Genomic DNA, 25,062 nt, shown 5'->3' on the forward strand with positions numbered 1-25,062 from the left:
AAAACTGGAAATGTAAAACTGTAACTGTCAAACTGTAAACATAATAAGTATAGGTAAAATGTAATGAAACTCTGTTTTGTGAGTGTTTTCAGCATTTAAATCTATAATATAAACCGCAAAACCAATCTGCAAGGGTATACAAACTTCGGCGCGCCGAAGTTAGCTTCCTTTCTTGTTTTTATATGGAATATGGCCGCTGTAACACGTGTTACAGCGGATTTTCGTCGTCAGAGTACTAGGCTTAAGGTGGTAAGTTGAACTGTGTAAATGATGTGGATTTGAGGATAAATTAACCACTCTGCCATAGTCCCTGATCAAGACCAATCCAGAATTCCCAGGATAGTTCACCAACACTTTGATCTAAGGATTTCTGAAGAAGACCGACACTACCATCGAATCGCTGCAGAATTACTATCCAATCGGGACCTGCGGTGGGAATATTCTCAGATATTGTCTGTCTTTGTCCCCGATTTTAATTAAATTTAAAGTGATTATTTACAAGATTTTGTTCTGAGGCTTAAGTTGTAATATAATTATATAAGTATAGGTATTGTGAGTAGAAGCTAGAGTAAGTATGCTATTAAATTAGGTGGTACAGGTTTGTGGCTTTTAGGAAATCTATTGTTTTATTTAAGTTTTTGTAGGAAGTTATTTTCTCTATTGTATTATCAAGGTGGTTGATTCTTTCATTATCGTAGAGTGGGCAATCTATAAAAATGTGACAAATAGTAAGGGGTATGTTGCAGTTGGGGCAGAGGGTTGGTGGGGATTTGTTAAGGATGTAGTGGTGGGTTAAGTTGGTGTGTCCGAGTCCGATTCTGCTGAATTTTTTGAAGTCTGTGCGTGATGTGTTTTTTACTATCTCAGGGGTAGCTTTTTCTCGGCAGATTATTTTTTTGTAAGGGGATGCTTTTGTAAGTGTTTTGTAGTCTAGAGTTTGTAAGTTTTGATTGATATATTAGCTTACATTTGATGGGTTGTAATTGCATTCTGTGATAAGAGGGAAGTTGTGGGTGTTTTAAGCTGTTGTGTCTGCAAGGTCATTACCTTTTATACCGCAGTGTCCGGGTATCCAAAGCAGGGTCAGTTTGTCAGTTTTGTATTTGCCTACTATGTTTCGTATTTCGCTTGTGTAATAGTTTTGGTTGTTGGTGTTGTTAATTGCTTTTAAGGAGAAGAGGGAATCAGTGCATATAACGTATTTTCCTCTATTTTGTTTGGCGTCTATGCATGCGGCAAGGATTGCTGCAATTTCAGCTGTGAAAATGGAAGAGAATTCAGGGAGTAGTTTGTGCAGAATTATTTGATTATCTGTGCTGACGCTATATGATACGCTTTTTGGTGATTTTGAGCCGTCGGTATAAAGAAATTTACGGTTTTTCATTTGATTAACGATTTCTTTAAAATGTTGTTGATAGGCAATCGGGGTTGTGTTTGTTTTGTTGGTTGAATTTAAGGAGGTATTAGTGTTTGTTTGGCTGCCAAGCCAGTGTGGAGTTTTTTCTTTTTTGGTCGTTATGGGGGTCAATGTTATGTTGAATTGGTTGCAGAGTTTAATAGTGTTATAGAGGGAGGAGGGGATTTTTGGAATCTTCTTGGTTTTAGTTAGATTTTTATACATTTTTTCGATAGGTGAGTGTTTAGAATTTAAAATTATTTTGAAGTTTTTTTGGGTGGGGAGGACTTGGGGGCATTGCCATATAAATGTATTCCATAATCGATTTTGGACATCAATATTGCTTTTACCACATAAAGGATAGTGGTAACGTTGCATTCAAACTTGTTACTGGATATGCATTTTATTTTGTTAAGTCTTTTTGATAGTTGTAAAGCTAAGTTTTCAATGTGATTGTTCCATTTGTATTTCTTATTAATTGTTATTCCTAGGATTTTTAAGGTGTCTACATTTTGTAGTGTTATATTAGATAAGCAGAAGGCAAAGTTGCAGTTTCTTTTCCTGCATACATGCAAATGTTTACATTTGGTGTCTGAGAGTTTGGATCCTGAGTAGTCACACCATATAAGGATTTCCCTAAATAGTGGATTTAAGTTGAGATTAGTTATTTTTTTACTAAGCTTGTATATTATAGTGTAGTCGTCTGCATAGGCAGTGAATTGACAATTCTTTTGTTTGGCTATTATTTGGTTTAATTTATTGTAGGCTATAACAAACAGGATAACCGACAAGGGTGAACCTTGGGGTATACCGTTGTCTAAGGGTTGTGAGGTCGAGTATACCTTATTGGCAAGAACTGATATTTTTCTATTGGTAAGAAAGTTAAATATATATTTGGCTATTTTTGGTCCTATTTTCCAATCTTTGAGTTCGTCCATGATGCTGTGGATGCCTACCCTGTCAAAGGCTTTGGCAAAGTCTAAAGAAATGATAGAGGCATGATTTTTTGTTGACAGGGAGGAGGTTATCTGACGAATTGACGGCTGTTTAATAGCTTGCCATTTGAAGCTAGCTACCAAAGCCGTTTAGATATGATTTTATCCATGACTTTTGCTATGCATGGGTTGAGGGAGATAAGGCGATAAGAGTCAATGGAGATTTTGTCCATATTTGGTTTGGGTATAGGTATGACAGTGCTCACTTTAAACTGCTGGGGGATATGTGAGTTAAGGATGTTATTAAAAAGGTTGAGAAGTCTTTTCATTAGGTTTGGAGGTAGGTTTTTTATTATTGGATAGCTAGTACGATCTCGTCCCGGAGTCGTGCCTTTAAGTTGATTAATGGAAGCTAGCATTTCGATCATGGTGATATCTTTTTTTTTGAATACTAAGGGCAATAGTATATGGGATGTGTGAGAAGTCGTGGGTTGAATTTGATTTTTGTTGAATGAAGGTTGGGGAAAAATTGTTGTCGAGTGTTGAGTTAGACCAATGGGTACTAAGTGTGTTGGTTATTTCATTATTATCAAGTATGTTTTGTGTGGGGCTATTGGGGTCAGTAAGGCAATGAATGTTGTGTCGTGTTTTTAAACCGCAGAAGCGGTTTATGTTTGACCATATTTTGAGGGTGGCGGACTTTAGACTTATTTCAGCTATAAAGAACAGATGTTCGTTTCCTAATTTTTATTTCCCGTTTAAGTTTGGCGTTTGATTTTTTGTATGCAAGTATGTTTGGCATGTCAATGTTTCTGTTTAGAGTAAGCCAACATAAGTTTTTTTCGTTTTTGAGTTTTTGAAGGGTTTCGTCCCACCATGAAAAAATTTTCTTTGTTTTAAATGTATGTGATTCGGGAATGGTTTCATTGGCTGCTTGAATAAATTTTAGTTATGTTGGCTGTTTCTTTGTTTGTGTTTGAGCTGGGAGATCTTTCCTTAGATAACTTTTCTGAAATCTCTTGAAAATGGGGCCAATTAGCTTTTTTAAGGTTGAATCTGGGTCTTTCAACAGGTCAGGTGATGTTCTGTTCAAACAAGTCGATATGAATAAGATAGTGATCACTACCCGATAGGGAGTTATCTGTGTACCATTTGGAGCTAAGGGAGAGTAAGGGTGATGCGATGGAGAGGTCTATGTGGGTGAAGGTATGGTGAGTGGAAAAATGAGTTGGTGATCCGTTGTTAAGGGGGTCTTCTCATTCAAAAGCCGTTTTTTGGACCCTTTTTAAAAAAATTCTTATTTGAAAACGCAAAGAATAATTGAAAACTTTTTTTATTTATTGTATTCAAAAATGTTCAAAGTAACTAAAAAAGTTGTTCTTGCCTCGATACGAGGGTTGTTCAAAGAGTAATGAGACTTCAAACTTGGTGGTCGAAAAAAAAGGTGTCGTCCTGGCGGCCACGATTCAGGGTCTCCAGAGCGTCCGAAATGAAAAATAAAAACGGGGTTATAATCAGAATAGATGTCATTTTCGGCTGACGGAACAGATTTTTTTTTTAAATTTTTAAAACAAAATGGCGGCCATTCAAAAAAAAAAATTCGATTTCGGGCGTTTTTTTTGTAGTTTAGTGTAAAAAAAAAATAGAAAAAAAAATTTAAAAAAAAAATCTGTTCCGTCAGCCGAAAATGGTGACAATTCTGCGTCGATTCCACTTTGTTTCATGAAAATCGGTTCAGTTGAACTGGAGATATCATGGCCGCCAGTTCGAAAAACGTGGTTTCGAGATAAACGCGTTTGAAGTTTGAAAAAAGCTCATTTTGCATAGATCTTGCTTCACAAAAAAGGCTATATCTTCTAAAGTATTTCGAATTTCCAAAAATCCTTTTGGGGACATATACACACCATCCCAAGCTATAAATAAATGCAAAAAAAAAAATCGAAAAAAAAGTTGCCCAATGAGAAGACCCCCTTAAGTGTTATTAGTGAAGATTGGTTAATAAATTTAAATATTATGTTGCCTCTAGTATTGTTGGTCTGTGAGCCCCAACTTCTATGACAACTGTTAAAGTCTCCTGTAATTAGAAAGGGTCGTATACTGTCGTAGATGTTTCTGAGGTTTTGTATTTTAAAGGATTTGCTGGGTGGTATGTACGATGAGATAATGGTGAATTTGATTTTGGAGTGAATTTTTACTGCTATTGTGTCAAAGTCGAGTGCATTAGTCGGTACGATTTGTTGTTGTATTGAGTTGTGGATTAGAAGTGCTACACCTCCATATCCGTTTATAGCCGTATTTTCGTGGTAAAAGGTATAGTTAATTGGGATAGGAATGTTTTGAGTGGAGTGTAGGTGGGTTTCTTGTAATGATATTATATTTGGGTTGTGGTTTTTGATAAGGATTTGCAACTGGCTATAATTGTTAATATACCCGTTTAAGTTCTATTGGAGGACTTTTAGCATTGTTAAAATTAAGTTTTTGTTTGTAGTGCTATATGGTATTTTCTTGTATGTAGGCTAAGGTTAAATGCTGACGCTATCGCTATTAAGTAAAAGGTAAGTGATTTTGTTTTTTTTCTTGGGTTTTTGTTCATTTTTTTCCTTCGATTTAAGGGGCTTGGCGAGTGTGTTTTGTTTTTTTTGAGTAAATTTTGAGTTTGAGTTCTTCTGATAGGGATGAGCTGAGTGTTGATGTTGCATTTGATGTTGAGGCTCATGCGGGTGTGGTGTCCATGGGTACTTCGAGATCGTCGTATGATGTTGCTTTTCTTTGTTGTGGTTGGGCAGGTGTGTTATTTTTGGATGGTTTGACTGCAGTTTGGTGATCGGAGGAGCAAGATGGTGGTTTTGTGGGTATTGTTGCATTTTTGGTTGGTTGTTCTGCTAATGTGGTAGAGTATAGTGCTGGTTGGTGTATGTGTCGGGTGTAGTATATTTTGACGGCTGTAACAGTAACGTACACACACTTCAATATTTAAATATAATATTATTTGATATAGACACTATAAGTAACTTAATCGACAAACATTGCAGAAAGTAAGGTTTTTGCAAGAGCAATATCATTTTATTCATTTTTGATACAAACGAAATGAAGAAAGTCCAGTGCACTGGACAGCTGTTTGTAAACAAATATTCAAAAAAAAATATTTAAAATATTAATAAATATGGCATTAAAATGTCCTTTGTGGGTTAAATTCCATATTACGGGCTTCGCCTTGACGGCCCCTATCAATGCCACTTTTCCTTCAACTTTCCCTCCATTAGGGGCGTAAGAAAAAATCAAATGAATTATTGTTACACCCCGAGATCAGCTGTTTACTTTCTTGATCTGGCAATGCCATTCAATTTGAACAGGCATCATTTTCGTCGTCAAAGTACCGGCAAAATCGAAGAGGCACAATTTCTTCTTCTTCCTTTTTTTACACCGTTTTTATACCCTTGCAGGGTATTATAATTTCAGTCAGAAGTTTGCAACGCAGTGAAGGAGACGTTTCCGACCCTATAAAGTATATATATTCTTGATCAGCATCAACAGCCGAGTCGATCTAGCCATGTCCGTCTGTCCGTCTTTCTGTCTGTCCGTCTGTCCGTCTGTCTGTCTGTCTGTTTCTACGCAAACTAGTCCCTCAGTTTTGAAGCTATCTGAATGAAACTTTGCATATAGTCTTCTATATGCTCTCACTGCTATATATGTCGGAACGGGCCGGATCGGACGACTATATCATATAGCTGCCATACAAATGTTCGATATATTTGTAGAAAAAAAATTATAACTTTGCTGTTTTTCAACATTTTTGCACCATTTTTCAGATATGGCCATTTTATACTATTTCAGAATTTTGGTAAAAATTTTATGAAAATCGGACGACTATATGATGTAGCTGCCATAGGAACGGTCGAGAAATAAATAGGGAAAAAAATTATAGTTTCGTTGTTTTTCAACGTATGTTTATCTACTCTAAGATATAAGCTTTTTTTATTATTCTAGAATTATGGTATAAATTTCATAAAAATCGGACAACTATATCATATAGCCGCCATATAAACCGATCGGTAGATGTAGAGAAAATGTAAAACTGGAAATGTAAAACTGTAACTGTCAAACTGTAAACATAATAAGTATAGGTAAAATGTAATGAAACTCTGTTTTGTGAGTGTTTTCAGCATTTAAATCTATAATATAAACCTCAAAACCAATCTGCAAGGGTATACAAACTTCAGAGTACTAGGCTTAAGGTGGTAAGTTGAACTGTGTAAATGATGTGGATTTGAGGATAAATTAACCACTCTGCCATAGTCCCTGATCAAGACCAATCCAGAATTCCCAGGATAGTTCACCAACACTTTGATCTAAGGATTTCTGAAGAAGACCGACACTACCATCGAATCGCTGCAGAATTACTATCCAATCGGGACCTGCGGTGGGAATATTCTCAGATATTGTCTGTCTTTGTCCCCGATTTTAATTAAATTTAAAGTGATTATTTACAAGATTTTGTTCTGAGGCTTAAGTTGTAATATAATTATATAAGTATAGGTATTGTGAGTAGAAGCTAGAGTAAGTATGCTATTAAATTAGGTGGTACAGGTTTGTGGCTTTTAGGAAATCTATTGTTTTATTTAAGTTTTTGTAGGAAGTTATTTTCTCTATTGTATTATCAAGGTGGTTGATTCTTTCATTATCGTAGAGTGGGCAATCTATAAAAATGTGACAAATAGTAAGGGGTATGTTGCAGTTGGGGCAGAGGGTTGGTGGGGATTTGTTAAGGATGTAGTGGTGGGTTAAGTTGGTGTGTCCGAGTCCGATTCTGCTGAATTTTTTGAAGTCTGTGCGTGATGTGTTTTTTACTATCTCAGGGGTAGCTTTTTCGTGGCAGATTATTTTTTTGTAAGGGGATGCTTTTGTAAGTGTTTTGTAGTCTAGAGTTTGTAAGTTTTGATTGATATATTTGCTTACATTTGATGGGTTGTAATTGCATTCTGTGATAAGAGGGAAGTTGTGGGTGTTTTAAGCTGTTGTGTCTGCAAGGTCATTACCTTTTATACCGCAGTGTCCGGGTATCCAAAGCAGGGTCAGTTTGTCAGTTTTGTATTTGCCTACTATGTTTCGAATTTCGCTTGTGTAATAGTTTTGGTTGTTGGTGTTGTTAATTGCTTTTAAGGAGAAGAGGGAATCAGTGCATATAACGTATTTTCCTCTATTTTGTTTGGCGTCTATGCAAGCGGCAAGGATTGCTGCAATTTCAGCTGTGAAAATGGAAGAGAATTCAGGGAGTAGTTTGTGCAGAATTATTTGATTATCTGTGCTGACGCTATATGATACGCTTTTTGGTGATTTTGAGCCGTCGGTATAAAGAAATTTACGGTTTTTCATTTGATTAACGATTTCTTTAAAATGTTGTTGATAGGCAATCGGGGTTGTGTTTGTTTTGTTGGTTGAATTTAAGGAGGTATTAGTGTTTGTTTGGCTGCCAAGCCAGTGTGGAGTTTTTTCTTTTTTGGTCGTTATGGGGGTCAATGTTATGTTGAATTGGTTGCAGAGTTTAATAGTGTTATAGAGGGAGGAGGGGATTTTTGGAATCTTCTTGGTTTTAGTTAGATTTTTATACATTTTTTCGATAGGTGAGTGTTTAGAATTTAAAATTATTTTGAAGTTTTTTTGGGTGGGGAGGACTTGGGGGCATTGCCATATAAATGTATTCCATAATCGATTTTGGACATCAATATTGCTTTTACCACTTAAAGGATAGTGGTAACGTTGCATTCAAACTTGTTACTGGATATGCATTTTATTTTGTTAAGTCTTTTTGATAGTTGTAAAGCTAAGTTTTCAATGTGATTGTTCCATTTGTATTTCTTATTAATTGTTATTCCTAGGATTTTTAAGGTGTCTACATTTTGTAGTGTTATATTAGATAAGCAGAAGGCAAAGTTGCAGTTTCTTTTCCTGCATACATGCAAATGTTTACTTTTGGTGTCTGAGAGTTTGGATCCTGAGTAGTCACACCATATAAGGATTTCCCTAAATAGTGGATTTAAGTTGAGATTAGTTATTTTTTTACTAAGCTTGTATATTATAGTGTAGTCGTCTGCATAGGCAGTGAATTGACAATTCTTTTGTTTGGCTATTATTTGGTTTAATTTATTGTAGGCTATAACAAACAGGATAACCGACAAGGGTGAACCTTGGGGTATACCGTTGTCTAAGGGTTGTGAGGTCGAGTATACCTTATTGGCAAGAACATATTTTTCTATTGGTAAGAAAGTTAAATATATATTTGGCTATTTTTGGTCCTATTTTCCAATCTTTGAGTTCGTCCATGATGCTGTGGATGCCTACCCTGTCAAAGGCTTTGGCAAAGTCTAAAGAAATGATAGAGGCATGATTTTTTGTTGACAGGGAGGAGGTTATCTGACGAATTGACGGCTGTCTAATAGCTTGCCATTTGAAGCTAGCTACCAAAGCCGTTTAGATATGATTTTATCCATGACTTTTGCTATGCATGGGTTGAGGGAGATAAGGCGATAAGAGTCAATGGAGATTTTGTCCATATTTGGTTTGGGTATAGGTATGACAGTGCTCACTTTAAACTGCTGGGGGATATGTGAGTTAAGGATGTTATTAAAAAGGTTGAGAAGTCTTTTCATTAGGTTTGGAGGTAGGTTTTTTATTATTGGATAGCTAGTACGATCTCGTCCCGGAGTCGTGCCTTTAAGTTGATTAATGGAAGCTAGCATTTCGATCATGGTGATATCTTTTTTTTTTAATACTAAGGGCAATAGTATATGGGATGTGTGAGAAGTCGTGGGTTGAATTTGATTTTTGTTGAATGAAGGTTGGGGAAAAATTGTTGTCGAGTGTTGAGTTAGACCAATGGGTACTAAGTGTGTTGGTTATTTCATTATTATCAAGTATGTTTTGTGTGGGGCTATTGGGGTCAGTAAGGCAATGAATGTTGTGTCGTGTTTTTAAACCGCAGAAGCGGTTTATGTTTGACCATATTTTGAGGGTGGCGGACTTTAGACTTATTTCAGCTATAAAGAACAGATGTTCGTTTCCTAATTTTTATTTCCCGTTTAAGTTTGGCGTTTGATTTTTTGTATGCAAGTATGTTTGGCATGTCAATGTTTCTGTTTAGAGTAAGCCAACATAAGTTTTTTTCGTTTTTGAGTTTTTGAAGGGTTTCGTCCCACCATGAAAAAATTTTCTTTGTTTTAAATGTATGTGATTCGGGAATGGTTTCATTGGCTGCTTGAATAAATTTTAGTTATGTTGGCTGTTTCTTTGTTTGTGTTTGAGCTGGGAGATCTTTCCTTAGATAACTTTTCTGAAATCTCTTGAAAATGGGGCCAATTAGCTTTTTTAAGGTTGAATCTGGGTCTTTCAACAGGGCAGGTGATGTTCTGTTCAAACAAGTCGATATGAATAAGATAGTGATCACTACCCGATAGGGAGTTATCTGTGTACCATTTGGAGCTAAGGGAGAGTAAGGGTGATGCGATGGAGAGGTCTATGTGGGTGAAGGTATGGTGAGTGGAAAAATGAGTTGGTGATCCGTTGTTAAGGGGGTCTTCTCATTCAAAAGCCGTTTTTTGGACCCTTTTTAAAAAAATTCTTATTTGAAAACGCAAAGAATAATTGAAAACTTTTTTTATTTATTGTATTCAAAAATGTTCAAAGTAACTAAAAAAGTTGTTCTTGCCTCGATACGAGGGTTGTTCAAAGAGTAATGAGACTTCAAACTTGGTGGTCGAAAAAAAAGGTGTCGTCCTGGCGGCCACGATTCAGGGTCTCCAGAGCGTCCGAAATGAAAAATAAAAACGGGGTTATAATCAGAATAGATGTCATTTTCGGCTGACGGAACAGATTTTTTTTTTAAATTTTTAAAACAAAATGGCGGCCATTCAAAAAAAAAAATTCGATTTCCGGCGTTTTTTTTGTAGTTTAGTGTAAAAAAAAAATAGAAAAAAAAATTTAAAAAAAAATCTGTTCCGTCAGCCGAAAATGGTGACAATTCTGCGTCGATTCCACTTTGTTTCATGAAAATCGGTTCAGTTGAACTGGAGATATCATGGCCGCCAGTTCGAAAAACGTGGTTTCGAGATAAACGCGGTTTCTTGTAATGATATTATATTTGGGTTGTGGTTTTTGATAAGCATTTGCAACTGGCTATAATTGTTAATATACCCGTTTAAGTTCTATTGGAGGACTTTTAGCATTGTTAAAATTAAGTTTTTGTTTGTAGTGCTATATGGTATTTTCTTGTATGTAGGCTAAGGTTAAATGCTGACGCTATCGCTATTAAGTAAAAGGTAAGTGATTTTGTTTTTTTTCTTGGGTTTTTGTTCATTTTTTTCCTTCGATTTAAGTGGCTTGGCGAGTGTGTTTTGTTTTTTTTTTGAGTAAATTTTGAGTTTGAGTTCTTCTGATAGGGATGAGCTGAGTGTTGATGTTGCATTTGATGTTGAGGCTCATGCGGGTGTGGTGTCCATGGGTACTTCGAGATCGTCGTATGATGTTGCTTTTCTTTGTTGTGGTTGGGCAGGTGTGTTATTTTTGGATGGTTTGACTGCAGTTTGGTGATCGGAGGAGCAAGATGGTGGTTTTGTGGGTATTGTTGCATTTTTGGTTGGTTGTTCTGCTAATGTGGTAGAGTATAGTGCTGGTTGGTGTATGTGTCGGGTGTAGTATATTTTGACGGCTGTTTTGTGGTCCACTTTTTCTAGGGTTTTGATTGATGTCAACTCTTTTTGCTTTATGAATGCTGGGCATGCTTTATCCATTGGGCTGTGTTTGTTGGTTGGAAGGTCGTATTTGCAGTTTATGCAGAACTTATCGTTGGAACATGTTTCGTCATTGGATGTGTGTTTCTCTGCGGAGCAGTTGTTGCATGGTGTGTTTGATTTGCAAGCTGTTGTGGGGTGACCAAGTCTGAGGCAGTTGCGGCATCTGAGTGGGAGTGGTATGTATGGGCGTATGTTTACCTTTTCATAACCAATCATCAATGTCTCTGGGAGTGTCAGTGATGCGAAGGTTATAATGATGAGTCCGGTTTCTTTTAGTTCGTTTTTATCCATTTTCTTAATGTTTCGTATTTCTGTGACTTTTTGCGATTTGAGTTCTTGCAGTATAATTTCTTCATTGATGTTTCTTGATCATTTGAGTAAATTACTCCCTTGGAATAGTTAAGAGTACTATGCTCACTAACTGATACGGGAAAGTCATGGAAGATGCTTAGCTTTATGAGTTTAATGGCTTGGAGTGTGTCTTTGGTCTTGATTAGTAGACCGCCAATTCTTGTTTTTTTGCACGATTCCACTACACCATTGCATGTATAGTCGATTACTTTTTTGATTAGGAAGGGGCATACATTTTCAAATGTTTTATTGTCTGTTCTGATTATGTTGATGAATTTGGGGCCGGTGTCGCTTGACTTGAAAAGTCTATTTATATCGGGAGGCATTGTTGTTGTTGTAGGGCAGGTGCCCTGCTGAGGTTTTTGTAACTGTTCAGTAGTTGTTTTGTTATTGCTTTTTTTTCGATGTTTGTGCACTTGTACACTTGTTTTTGTTGTAGTTATTGTTTTTAACTGATAAGAGTTGGGTCTGGGGATCACTCGCTAGTCACATGTCTTTACTCCTCAAAGCTTAGAGTGAAACTGAAATTGTGTTTAATTTTGTGAAATTGTGAAAAAAATAAGTTATTCGTTTCCTAACACTTCAATTTTTAACGACAAACGTTAAGGTAGAAAGTTGAACTGTGTAAATTATGTGGAGTTGAGGTTATATTAACCGCTCTACCTATAGTCCAAAATTCCTAGAGCATGACGTTCAAACATCGGGCGCCGCACAAGGTTGCAAACCAGCAACAAGTATACTTATAAGTTATTGCGCTAGTCACACAGGACAAATTCCTTATCCTGTGCAATACAAGAAATTGGAGAGTCTATCTAAATTTTTAAACCAGAAGAAGAGTTAATCTTTATATTAAACGGTAGAAATATACACGTAAAATCAACGATTCCGTCATGAACCACTTTTTGTTTTTTTTTTGTTTTTTATTGCAAGACGTTGATGCACTATGTACAGTACATTTCAAGTGGAACTTGCGACACCAAGCACGATCTTGTTCTGTTAGCAATTAGTAGGCGCGAAGGAAATAAATAGAAAAAAATGCGAGGAAAACTACTACTGGCGTACTGCCGGATTGGTTGCTTGCATGCGTACTAGGTTGGTTAAGATTGAAGTTTTTAGTTTTGGGAGGCTATCAACATTAGATATTATGGTGTACAAATCATTATAATTTGCACAGAGGACTCTAAAGGGTTCATGCAGTTCAAAGGATGTTCTACAGTGGGGCAAAACTAATGGTAAAAAAGATCTAGTGTTTCTTATTGATACGTGAAAATTTAGCTGACCGAGCAAGTCAGTACTTTCCACGTCACCACGGATTAAGTTGTATAAGAATGTAATACCTAGCACGATTAGATAAAGAGGGTAAGTTAATTAGTAAGAGTCTACTAGAGTAAGACGGTAACCTCTGGTTTGCATCCCAGTTTAAACCGCGTAAAGCGAAAAGTAAGAAGTTCTTTTGAACCGATTCTATGCGTTTACTGTGGACGCCATACTGAGGGCTCCAAACGCAGGATCCATATTCTAAGATAGGACGAACAAGTGAAATATATAAAGATTTTGTAACATAGGGGTCATTGAATTCCTTCGACCACCGTTTAATGAAACCAAGCACACCCCTGGATTTATTCACCATGCACGAAATATGATTGATAAAGTCGAGTTTAGGATCCAGACGGACACCTAAATCATCAACTATATTAATTTTTTCCAAAGAGCAGCAATTTAGCGTATAAGTTGCACGGGAGAATGTCATTAGCTTGCATTTAGAGCCATTCAAGTTTAATAAGTTCACGCGGCCCCAAGTTTGAAAATTGTTAAGATCTGTCTGTAAGTCTGTAGCATCGTTATATTGCACACAAAGCTTGACGTCATTAGCGTACATAAGTACTCTGGAGTTGGTCAAAACTTTGGGCAGATCGTTGATAAATAATGTAAACAATAGGGGGGAGTCAACATTAGACAGTTTATTTTTTAGAAAGGACCCTTTGCGACCTGCCATTTAGATAACATGAGATCCAATTAAGAAGATCAATCGGAAATCCCATTAAATCGAGTTTCCGAACTAGAAGAGAATGGTTAAGAGAGTCAAATGCTTTACTGATATTTTGCATACAGATTTGATTTTCTATTTTTGAGGTGGGTCAACTCTTTGGTAAACAAAGCAGTCTTATTTGATGTAGACGGACAGTATAACGGAACACATTCAATAAAAAAGGAATTCATAGCACTGTAAAAAATATCCACGGCTTCGGCCTTGTCAGTGCATATGTATAGATTGGACCAGTTGTAATCAATTATGAAATTATTTATTCTGCTAAAGCTTCTTGGACTTCTTGGGCGGTCTGGATAGTCAGATTTATTTCGTGGAACAGTCCCAATGTCGATAGTCACATCGAAAGTAGGATGATAGGGATCTTCGGGTTGCGTCAGGGGCGCCACCATAGCTAAATTTACTCTTGCCGGATCAGAGACAAAGCAAAGATCAAGCAAGCGCTGTAAGGAATTTCGAACATGGTTGACTTGGGACAGCGAAATGTCAAACAAGCCAGCAACAAAATCATGATGTGTTGTGATAAGAAGTGTATTAGTAGAATTATCAAGAGACCAAATAGCCCCTGGGATGTTAAAATCACCAAGAACTACTAAATGGTCCCTATCCGAAAGTCTTTTGGAGACCAACTGAATATCGGAAAGATGGTTCCAATAAATAGGAAGTTCCGACAATGGAGGAATGTAGGAACATGTAACAAAAATGGAACTACCATTAACTGATAGCTTCACGCAAAGGAATTCAACATTCTTGGATTCCTCGAAAATTATTAATTCGGACGTGAGAGTGGAGTCGACCGCTATAAGGACACCTCCCCCACGTCTGATAGGCCGATCTAGCCGGTATACTGTGAACGCAGCTGGAAAAACTTCGGAGCTCAGAATCTCCGGCTTTAACCAGGTTTCTGTGACCACAATAACTTGGGAAGCAAATGTGACGCTGTCAGAATACAATTTAGGAAGCTTACTGCGTAAGCCTCTTGCATTCTGATAGGAAATACCAAGGGAGTTGGTTAGTTTTTTGGGACGGATTTGACAGGCATAGAAGGCGCATTGGGAAAATCTGGCCTAGGAAGAGTAATTCCTACAGGCCGCTTTTTCTTTTTCTTACCTTCAAATTCTTTGACAACCACATGCTGTGGCCAGGTTTAGGCAGAGCATAGAGTGCCAAAGACTTCGTCAGGAACATTTATCTTGAAAGACAAAATGTTCCTAGGATAAGAAAAATTTAAATTTTTCCATCTTAATTTTTTCTCTATCGACTTTTACTTTGCCTTGGATAAAAGCTATGACATCTTCCGATGTCTGATCAGGGGAAAGCCGCGAACCAAATAACTGTTTTGTTGGTGGAATTGCCGTAAGGGGTTTTGGCACGGCAGAGTGAGCCACCATACCACTTTCGGCCGGTAGTCCGGGCCTGATACCCTGGCAGGGACTTGGATTAGGGCTCTGAGAGGAAAACAGTTGGGACCCCCCAGTGGAGAAAACGGAACTGGGCAAAACGAGGGCACGGTCTCACCCGCAACGCATTCGGATACCGAATCTCGCTCGATCTCAGGATTCTTGTAATTTGTCCCGGGATCGGGGGCAGAGTCGAGAGAGGCTGCTGTTGAGAACCTATCACTGGTGGCTGGGATCCGCCTAGATGCTGCCCACCAGTTGCGTTTTTTTGCGCCTAGGAGACTCATTTAATAGCTTGAGGCTATTAAATTGAGTATCCAGCGCCAAGAGTTTTGCGAAAACTCAATAATAGCTCTTTAAAACCACCCCTGGCTTGCCGCATAAAAGACATCATTTCCCTCTCCACCTCGCGGCAGGCCTCGCAGCAGTAACGTACGCCGATATTTTTGGCCACGTCATCTACTGTCCGTGCAACAACACCAATGCACTTGGCATAAACTATGTTATCACACAGCCAACAGGTGATGGTGAATTCACCGTAAGTAATATTTTTCTTACAATTTTTAGCGAAGCAGACCATATTAAGGGACATTATAAGGACTTACCACTGTACCTCCACTATTTAAGAGAGGGTGCAAGGGATTAAATGCAGCGGAACTAGAAGAGCGGGGGGGGGGGGGCAAAGAGCGGGAGAGTGTGAGATAAGCACTGAGTAGAACCGTTTATAGCTGTCGCGGCAACGCAAACAAACAACAAACGCTAAACGCACAAAAGGGAATGCAAAAAGAGCAAAATGCAAAGCAACCGCAGCAGCCCAAACTAAAATGAAATTTAAATTGATTTAAATAGCACAAAATAGACAAGTAGCATGCACACAACACAAAAGGAAGAATTATTATTATTATGAAGCTAGGGTGGCTCCAACACCAAGAAGGTATAATCTATGTTCCAGAGAAGACCACCCTATCCGTATATGTCCGCTTTTCCTGGACATGAATGTCAATGAGCGGACAGATTTCATTAGAAGAAAATAAATCTGCTCAAATTGCTTTCCTCGAGGGCACCAGGAACGGGACTGTACTAGTGCCCATTCCTGCTTTACGTGCCACAGCCGGCATCATACTCTGCTGCATCGCGACAATCCTACGACTCCCGTTCCAAGACCCTACGCTCCATCTAGTCCACGACCCGCACCCAGTGCGACGACCACTGAAATGTGGAAGTCTGTTTTGCGTCAGGATCCAAAGCTGTCCTGCTAGGCACGCCGATTATTTATATCTGTCATCTTGGCCACAACTTCCAAGCGTGAGCTCTAATCGATTCAGGTTCCGAAGCAACCTTTATTACAGAGAGGCTTTTCAATCGCGTCAAGCTTCCATTCCAGACAGTGCAGACCCAAGTTTCCGGTCTCAACGATACAATTGCCGCTCAAGCCACAAAGCTTTGCAATTTCTCAATTCGCGCTCCCTCCAGAACCGGGCTGCAGTTAAAAACGACTGCTTATGTTCTTCCTCAACTCACTGGAAAACTTCCATCATATCCAGTTCTGAGAGATTTCCGAAAGGAGCTTCCTGATCTCCCCTTAGCAGATCCAACGTTCTTCGAGAGTCCTGAAATCGACGTCCTAATTGGAGCTGACATACTTCCGTCTCTGCTTCTGGGCGGTTCCAAAAGTAACAGTGTCTACAACAGCTGCGGGCGGTTTGTCTGTCTTCTCGACACGAATTGCCGTTTCGTCAAACGGTTCACCGAAAAAATACCTTGTCACTCGCAGTGCTGCTGGCCTGGAGAGCAGACGTACCCGAGGTACGCAGTCCTACCGTTGCCGAGTCTGCAGCGGATCCCATCCGCTCCGGAAATGCCAACAGCGCTGATAAATGGCTCCGTGCGGCTCTCGCCAACCGCTATTGTTCAAACTGCTTGGGCCACGAACATTCCGAGGCCGCAGCGGTGACCGATGCAAGACGTGCAATCAGCACCACCACACTCTTCTGCATCCGCATGACCGTCCAGAGCATCCACTCCGCTCGCAGTATCGGTCACCCCCATACTTCTAGTTTGAACATTATTGACTATAACTCATCTCAATGTCATACTTTTTTAATCCAGATCACTTACGAAGGCTTCACTTCCATACACCGCGATCGCTCTGGAAAGCAGACGTACTCGAGGTACTTAGTCCTACCGTTGCCGAGTCTGCCAAAGCTCATCCGCTATGGAAAATTCGATGTCTTCGTGCGCTCAGTACCGATCAGCTTCGCGCTCAGTGATGCATCCCGATCATGGCATTCGATAACTCCTCATCATCGTACAGCAGGCTCCCGGCCCTCCATGGCACTCATCCGCCTCTCATCGCTGCCGTTCCTACGCCGGTGGCGTTCGCCCTAGTCGTCGCTCCGGCATCAACGTCCTACGGAGCGCTCTGATGCGACTTGAAGCTCCGCCACACCAGAGCGTTGCACGGGTTTATTGCAACCTGAGTTATTGCAAGGGGGAGGAGAACGTTCCCCCTCTGCCCACCTAGCTTCCAAAAGCTCAAGCGCTCCCAGCTTAGCAACGCTCGCCGGCTCTCCGTTCCTCGGAATTTCCAATCGCACGCACCCGTGTTCCCGATCGTCGCTCGCTTCCATACGAGCTTAGGGACGGCTCAGCCGTTCTAATTCACCGTTCTAATTTCCCGCTCTGCCGCTCTCGTGCTGTTAAGCTGGGCTTCTTGGTCGGCAGCGGGCCCTTAGGCTAAGATTAGTGAGTACCCAAACGAATGTCGTCACATTTCGACGCCCAATTTTTGGATTTTTTCTACTTTGTGGGAAAAACTTGTATTGATCCTTTTGCGGAGGATTTCCTGGCCACCCCCCTCCTGAACAAGTTTTGTTCTTTATTTAACATTTTTTTTTTTTTGTTAAAAATGTTTATTTGATTTAAACTAGCTTTCTCTTACCGCTGAGGCAACATAATCTAATTACATATTGAAAACAAAAACAGAAAGATAAAATGCTACCTAAACGATATCCTACATACATATTTACTTTTATATTCTTGTGTATATTGTTTATTATGTTATGTGTTTTATGTTATGTAAATTATGTTATTTGTATTATGTAATGACCCTTTTAGGATGGTCGATTGGATGGCATCTTTTTAATCTTCTTGTTCTGTAAGGTGTCTGGCCAAAGCATTAGGGTGGTTTTCGAGGCGTTGCGCATAGCCGATTGCCTAATCTTGGAGAACGTCTCCGACCATCGGGTTCCTCTCGATGTCCTTGTTTCTGATTCGCAATCTTGATTTGCGCTACCCTAATTTTGTTTCCATATGGGAGATAAAATCGTCTTATATATGGCAACTTTATTATGTAGAGTCTGCTTGTTTTGCGGTGAGAGTAGCCACTCCATTTTCATTGCCTTCTGCAAGACAGAGTGCTTGACCATTGTGGTGGCTTTAAAGTTTTGTGACCTGTAAAGTATGATCCCCAGGTCTATATGCGACTCTTTGTGCGTTTAAGACGTTTTCCGGTTAATTTCTTATTAAACATTGGTATTTATTAACATTTAGTTTGATAAAATCATAACGATATCTTTATTCAAAATGTATTACTTACTTGTTAAAAATGATATAATTTCAATACAATTTTGTTTTTAAATATATTTAAATGTATTGAGGTCAACATAAGTTAATTATTTTATAAATATTTTGTAACCTTAGGAAAATTTACTCGCCCCATGATATTGCGAAAAAAGAAAACTAACGATAAAGAATGGTGGGAATTGTATGATTACTGCGATGATAAATTTTACTCTACAATTTTGTCGTTTCTACCACTTAGTAACTGTAATGATGGAGTTGTTCTATATATATTTAATGATAAATCTTTTCCCACGGCAATGAGCTTTTTAGAAAAAGCTGGGTACGTTTTAAAATGAATTAAGTTGATTAAATTTGTTAATTTTATAATTAATTTATTTTATTAGCATAATAGGAATCTATACTACATCTGTTTATGTGATTTCTAAGATTATTCGTTCCCTTATAACAAACAATCACAGGAGAATAATGTTTGAAGATTTACCATATGTGGATCGAGTTTTAAAATTGTGCAACGACATATATTTAGTGCGTGAAACACAGGAGTATCGACTTGAAGAAGACTTATATGGTAAACTAATATTTTTATATAGATCTCCAGAGACTCTTATAAAATGGACACGATTTAAAGAAGATTTTTCTGAAGACATATCGAGCGCACAACTTAGAAAGAGGCAAAGTCAAATGGGATATTATCATAAAAGTTACAAACATTACTCAGAATCAGATAGTGGATAACCGTAAATGTACTTGTTTCATTATTTTTAATAAATTTAATAAATTTTTTTTTTTTTAATTATTATAAGGTTAAGGAACGGTCAAAGTATTAATTAATGGAAAAACATGGCTTCCAGAGCTGTTTATGTTAGACTATGGTCAGTACAATCTAGTGGTTCTTATAACTCACAGCAAGTGTAGTGAAATATAGGAATAATGCGAGAAACTAATGGCGTTCGTGTTACGAATCACGAGGCTCGGGTGGTAAGTGAAGGTATCAAGGACGCACAATTGTCCAGCTGCCTCTTGTCGGCTACGTGGGGGCGGTGATCTTATCCTTATACCACAGCGTCTGCTCATTCTTTATATTATGGAAAGTAAGTAAATCAAATATAAAGCTAAAAAAAAAGTAAAATATATTAATAAGACATTCGTAATTGCAGACTTGAGGTCTCAGTCGGCTTCGATTTATAAAAATCAAAGTCTCGACTGTAGCTAAAAACAACAAAAAGAACTTGTCAATAGACAAGTAGCAGCTGTGGGGACGATCGTTTCGTTGGCGCTACGCAACTCATCAGACCACTTGCTAACTATTGATAATTTTCTTGGTACTTCAATCTAAGCTTAGACCGGTTGAGAATCGTAAGCTTCGATGTAAAGGCAAAAGCAAACCCAGAAAATCGGCAATAGTTCTTTTTTTTTGTTTTTAACCAGTTGTTTGGCATGCAAGTCAGACTTGCTTTTTTGGGGCTTTTTTGGGGCGAATCTCCGTCGGCTTTTTTTGGGGCGAATCTCGATTTATAAAAATCAAAGCCTCGACTGTAGCTAAAAACAACAAAAAGAACTTGTCAATAGACAAGTAGCCGATGTGGTGACGATCGTTTCGTTGGCACTACCCCACTCATCAGACCACTTGCTTGAGTTTGGTAGCGCCAATATGGTTTATTGTTAAACATAAATTTAGTGTAAGTGGAATAGAATGAAAGTTCGGAGATTCTACCAAAGGCAAAAGCTGATAAAAAGAGCAATGCCGTAAAAGTGAGTGAAGATGATTAGAATATAGAGAAAATTGGGGAAAATTGTTCCTCCTCTTTCGACTCGGCACCGCAAGGAATAAAGCGAGAAAGAACGCCAAGAGGACACAGTGGGCCAGCGTCCAGGAAACAGTGAACAAAAAAAAAAAAGAAGTGATTTTTGTGGTTTTCTTTTTCATCAGGTGCGGAACTCAACGGTGCAGAACTCAACGGAACAAATATATTATATTTATTATTTTATTTATGTTATGTTATTTTATTATTTATTTATGTTTTTATCGAAACAACAAGCGTTTGTTCTTTAAAAAATATAAATAACTACTAAGCCCGGCGAACTCCGTTACGCCACCTTCGGCAAATTATCCGTTTAATTGAAGTGTTCTTTGGTAAACCACATTTTTTGTGATGTATTGTGGTTAATGGAATTATCTAGGGACCAAATAGCCCAATCAACAAGAACTACTAACTAAATGGTCCCTATCCGAAAGTCTTTTGGAGACCAACTGAAACATGTAATAAAAATGGAACTAACATTAACTGATAGCTTCACGCAAAGGAATTCAACATCGTTGCATTCCTCGAAAGTTATTAATTCGGAAGTGAGAGTGGAGTCAACCGCTATAACCCCTCGTCTGATAGGCCGATCTAGCCGGTATACTGTGAACGCAGCTGGAAAAACTTCGGAGCTCAGAATCTCCGTCTTTAACCAGGTTTCTGTGAACACAATTACTTGGGAAGCAAATGTAACACTGTCAGAAAACAATTTAGCTAGCTTACTGCGTAGGCCTCTAACATTCTGATAGGAGATACCAAGGGAGTTGGATAGTTTTTTGCAGGGATCGTAACAGTTATAAATTTTATAATAAAAATTATAAAATAAGAGTTATTTTATTATTTTTATAATAAAAATTATAAAATAAGAGTTATTTTACAATTATATAGAAAAAATAGGAAATTAATTCTTATTATTCAAGTTTTATAAAAAAGTTGTAAAATAATTATTATTTTTCAATTTGTATAGAAAAGTTGAGTTAAAACAATTATTTGCAATTTTTAAAATAATAAAACGCTTCAATACCTTTCGTTTGATGTATATATTGTGGTTATTGCATGTGCACAAATATGTACATGTACATAAGTGCATATAATAAAAAATTCACCGTTTCACAAACAAACATAAATACTAAGATAATTACCCTGGAATTTCTTGAACTGAAATTGGCGGAAATAAAAATTAATGGATACTCTCCCAAGTCACTAGACCCAAATGTGAACATAATGGAGTATTGGGAGAGTAAAAAATACACTTATCCATGCCCTTATACTCTGGCTAAGGTTGTTCATTGTGTTCCTGCTACGGAGGTTTCTGTAGAAAGAGCCTTTTCGGCGCTGAAGCTAGTGGTATCTGACTTAAGGTGCAAGCTTTCCTCAGACTCGATTAAATATAATAATAATAATAAAAAATAAATAAAAAAAAAAATACATATATATAATAAAAACCAACGAATAAGGAACAAACAACTATGTCGGCTCGAGGGGGGGGAAATTCAATTTCCAATATCTCCAGATAAGCACAAAGTTATTTTGTAACAACTCCCGCGCCGCAGTCAACGAAAACCACCGTAGAAATCACCGAAATCGCGAAAGGGAAAATCACCACCAAAAAGAATACCGCAAGAAAGTAGTAGGCCGGGGGGGCGTGGTTATTTTCAATGTTAACGATCCGCTTTATTGGAGTTCTAATTAGGAATTAAAATGTACAAGCTGGAGTGGGAGATCAAACAACTAGGAGAGCGGGAGCGGCCGCTCAGCGATGCGACGATCGGCCAGAGCCGAAGCATCCGCTAGAAGAGCGGGAGCGAGAGAGCGAGCTGAGGAGCTTTGAAGAAGCGGGAGCGCTTCGGAGTCGCGGGGGGCGGGAACATAAGCTCCTGACCTGAACATTCTCCCCCCCTTGCGAGGATACGCAGCAAAATATCAGAAGTCCTTCGCTCGAGAAAGTGTTGGAGTCGCTGAGCGGTCGTCGGCATGTAGAAGTGTGTGATGATCCTGTCCACACGACTGGCATCGGTCGTTACTACGGCAAGATCCTCCAGAATGGTGGTGGGCCAAGCAGTTGACGCAGTATTTCCTGTCGATGACTGCCTGGAGCCGTTTCTTCGCATCAAGCCGAAGAAAACGGTGGCACTTCCGAAGAGGATGGTTCCCTTGACAGACTCGGCATTGGTAGGATGAAATACCTCGGGAACGTCTGCTTTTGCCGTCGTTGTATGGAACCCAGTAATTGAAGGAGTCGGCCGCATTGGTCACTCGTGTAGAGAACGACGAAATCCGTTGGATAGGTGGAGATATTTGTCGGGTGTCATCACGAGGAATCGGAACACTAGAAGATGAGTCGCTTGGATGCAACAAAGTGTGATGCCGACCGTGACAAGTAAGACAATTGTGGGCGCTTGTGCAATTACGGAGTGGATGACCGCTTGCAAAGCAATTTAAGCACAACTGCTTTTTCTGGATATAAGATGATCGATCGATTATCGTCATCTGAAGGAAGCGTGGACACAAACGCACTGGATGGTTCTCTGCAGAACACAAATCGCATATCTTGGACGTATGTAGAATCCTCGTACTAAAGGATTGTAGTACTCGTGGCGATGGGTTGGAAATTGTCGGTTTAGATGAACGAAAGTGTGTCACAGTAGGCTGGATAGAATCTATGGCTTCCAGAGTTCTATAGCGCTCTGTTAGGAATGAATCAAGTTCCGGCCACGTAGGAATTTCAGTTTTTTGTTCGATGGATTGCTCCCATAATGAAAGCGTCAGCTTCGGAAGTTTTGTGGAGCACAAATAGACAAGGAGGCAATCCCAATTCTCAGTAGAAAGGCCGGAAATTCTCAGCGATGTTAGACAATTTTGGATTGTATTTTGCAGCTCCTTCAAGGCTGCCGAGGATTCGCGTTCAATGGACGCCTTGTTAAATAATTTCTTAAGCTGATTGTTTACTAACGCGCGTTTGTTTTCAAAACGATCGTGAAGCGCTGACCACGCGGATTGGAAGCCATCATTAGTTAGCGGAGACTTCGTAACGATGGCGTGAGCTTCGCCGCTAGTTTTGGCGTTTAAGTGGAAAAGCTTTTCCACTGGAGTTAAGTTGGAATTGTTCACGTACATGGCCGTAAACAGATCACGAAATGTGGGCCAGCGCAGATAATCTCCGTCGAAGATTCCTGTATTGCATGGCGGAAGATCGCAGCCCCTCGAGAATGTCTCTGGTGGCGGAGCTGCTCTTGCCTGTGAATTGGAGACGGACACGCGGTCAATGTCTTCGCTCAGCTTGGAAGCACATCTTTCGTACACCGCATAATAGTGTTCGTATTTATTTTGAAGTAGCGGAAGATTTCCGCTACTTCCCTCTTGAAGAGCTGCTCTGGAAACGGTCTCATACTCCCGTTCAACCTTTTCCCATAAGGACTGGATCTGATCTCGACGGATCTTTAATGTGAATGAATTGGGCTTGGAAGTGGATGCCGCAAAAATCTGGTTTTCAAATTGGATGAGACGGTTGCTAGTTGCTATAAACTCAAGCATAGCAACATCTAGAGGGCCGTTGGCTCTGGATATCTCCCTCTTCTGACTTGCGTCTTGGGGAATTGACCTTTGTCCTTCTGACATATTTATATTCCTTAGGGAGTAGGCAGGAGTGACCAACTAAGTAGGTGAATGAAGCTGCTGGATTGAGCAGAATTCTCAAAATAAAGGATGTTCGCAAGAATATGCTGTAGAATTCGAATGGTAGATGGTGGAATTAACCAATCTCAGAATTGCAAGTAAATAAACTGGAAAAAATTTACTTGATGTAGAAGCGACGAGAATCGAAAATATGTGTAGAGGAGCCAATATTAATTGGAGCAAATGCGACGAGAATGGAAATTTATTCGTAATGGAGCCAATATTAATTGGAGCAAATGCGACGAGAATGGAAAAATATTTGTAGTGGAGCCAATATTAATTGGAGCAAATGCGACGAGAATGGAAATTTATTTATATTTATAAATAATTGCGGAATGGAATTGCCGAGTTGTTTATTATTTTCGTACTTAATAATAACCCAATAAATGCAAAGAAAATATATATGGAGTACCCTTGACAATTGCGGATATTTAATCGCGTGCAAAAAAACTTTAAAAAGTATTAAATGAGCAATTAATTCGTTAATTATTAATAAAAATATTAATTGTATGGAAAAAAGTAATTCGATCGGAATGGTGGGATCGGAACACCTGGCACTTTTTTTCTCAACTCAATGTTCGTTGTAAAGAATGTAAAGCTCTTAGTTATGTTTGTATGTATGTATGTAGCGCACCAATAAAATGCAGAAAAAAAGACGGACACTGGCTTATAAAATTTTGTTTTAATATTTTATTCTTTATTTATTATGTTTTATTTTCTTGGTTTTTTTTTTTAAAATGTTGTATGAAAATGTGTGTGGATGGGGAAAAATATAATATGGAATGATATATGTATGTTTGACCTGGAGAAAATATAATATGGAATAATATAATATATGTGTATATATGGATCTGGATGTTAGCAGCGGACTGTATTCTTTATTATTTGTAATTTTTTATTATCGGAATCTTAATAATTTTTTCTTTTTATATTGTGTGAAATAAAATCAATGTCTTTATGTAGACAGATGTATGGACATATGTATGTACAGTGACGAACTTAATTTTTGGCACAGTTGGCATGTCTGACTTTGGCACCGTTTTTCTCCATTAAATATAGCCATATTTACATGAAACAAATTTTAT

General features: G+C 38.5%; 1 protein-coding gene and 1 long non-coding RNA gene across 2 annotated transcripts in view; one reads left to right on the top strand and one right to left on the bottom strand.

The window, feature by feature from the left end:
• Positions 1–25,062, bottom strand: part of LOC138928268 (piezo-type mechanosensitive ion channel component-like) — a 569,725-nt gene that overhangs the window by 110,246 nt on the left and 434,417 nt on the right. The gene's annotated exons all lie outside the window — the stretch shown is intronic.
• Positions 18,622–19,408, top strand: LOC138928270 (uncharacterized). The gene is made up of 3 exons (XR_011444784.1): positions 18,622–18,819; positions 18,884–19,237; positions 19,304–19,408. It is a non-coding gene; the product is annotated as an uncharacterized lncRNA (long non-coding RNA).

The sequence above is a fragment of the Drosophila kikkawai genome, chromosome 3L (assembly GCF_030179895.1).
Source record: "Drosophila kikkawai strain 14028-0561.14 chromosome 3L, DkikHiC1v2, whole genome shotgun sequence".
Taxonomy (NCBI): domain Eukaryota; kingdom Metazoa; phylum Arthropoda; class Insecta; order Diptera; family Drosophilidae; genus Drosophila; species Drosophila kikkawai.